This window comes from Lathyrus oleraceus, chromosome 6 (genome assembly GCF_024323335.1).
Source record: "Lathyrus oleraceus cultivar Zhongwan6 chromosome 6, CAAS_Psat_ZW6_1.0, whole genome shotgun sequence".
NCBI classification, from domain to species: domain Eukaryota; kingdom Viridiplantae; phylum Streptophyta; class Magnoliopsida; order Fabales; family Fabaceae; genus Lathyrus; species Lathyrus oleraceus.
Genome location: NC_066584.1, coordinates 30,248,837 through 30,250,207, shown reverse-complemented (window position 1 = coordinate 30,250,207; position 1,371 = coordinate 30,248,837). Strand labels below are relative to the sequence as shown.

Here is a 1,371-nt window from a genome sequence, read left to right as displayed (position 1 = left end):
AAGTGACAGCAACATTAACATAAGATCATGGTTTCTTCAACAGAGCGAGAGTTTGAGATAAAACCTTTAACCAATAAAGTTAGTCGAAACGATTTATTTTAAAACCGAGAGACCGACAAGGAATTGATTCCCTAGTTTTGACGAACCACATACCGATATCCGTTTTATTAATATTTAATCTAGATATTAGTTTAGCTCTTAGCTCCCTTTTCCCCAAACAATCAAACATTTTCACCTTAGATTTACGTAGTAACCTTAGATAACGGTACATCGATTCATAAGTCCCTGTGGGATCGATATCTTTTAAAACTACGCGATAGAACTGTGCACTTGCAGTTTGTATCCCATTCTCGACTCGCACAGTCGAGCGATCAAGTTTTTGGCGCCGTTGCCGGGGACTTTTATTCAATCGATATCGTAACTCTTCCGTTACGCTGTAGAGACTAAGGTTTCTTTTTCCTTCTATTCTTTCTTTCGTTGATTTGTATGCCACGCACTCGCTCTCAAGGCGAACCGCTCTATTTACGAATCAACGATATCGAACTATATCTCCGAGTCTTACGACGAATTCGGGAATATCGTGCTGAAAACAATCTCCCTCCTATAAACCTTCCTGATATCAAAAACATTTTTCCTTCTTTAACCGAGATGGCAGAACCAGCTCGTGCTCTTAGAGATTACGCCGCTCCATCGCAAGATGAACCGCATTCAAGTATTGCTCCGCCCGCAATCGAAGCAAACAACTTTGAACTTAAACCTTCACTGCTGCAGGCTGTGCAACAGAACCAATTCTCTGGAAATCTTACCGAAGATCCAAACCTTCATTTATCCGTATTTGTTCAATATGCTGATACTGTTAAAGCTAATGGTGTCACTTCAGAGGCAATTCGACTTCGTCTTTTTCCTTTCTCATTAAGAGATAGCGCTAGAAGATGGCTTCAATCTCTACCTTCCAACTCAGTCACCACATGGAACGAGTTGAAGAAAGTTTTCCTTGCCCGATATTTTCCGCCAAGCAAAACAGCTATGTTAAGAGCCCAGATAAACGGATTTAAACAGAAAGACAACGAGTCTCTTTTCGAAGCATGGGAAAGATACAAAGACATGATGAGACTTTGCCCACACCATGATTTGGAAGACTGGTTAGTAATTCACACATTTTATAATGGTCTCTTATACAATACAAGGTTAACAATAGACGCCGCTGCAGGTGGTGCATTAATGAACAAACCTTATGCTGATGCTTACCAGCTTATCGAGAGCATGGCCCAAAACCACTATCAGTGGGGAACCGAACGAACAACAGTGGAAAAACCTCAACCGAAAACTGGCATGTACGAGATAAGTAACCTTGATCACGTCAATGCAAAA

At 40.9% G+C, this 1,371-nt stretch overlaps 1 non-coding gene across 1 annotated transcript; it reads right to left on the bottom strand.

The window, feature by feature from the left end:
- Positions 1-1,026: 1,026 nt before the first annotated feature.
- On the bottom strand, positions 1,027-1,133 carry LOC127099922 (small nucleolar RNA R71). The gene has a single exon (XR_007794384.1). It is a non-coding gene; the product is annotated as a small nucleolar RNA R71 (small nucleolar RNA).
- Positions 1,134-1,371: the final 238 nt, after the last annotated feature.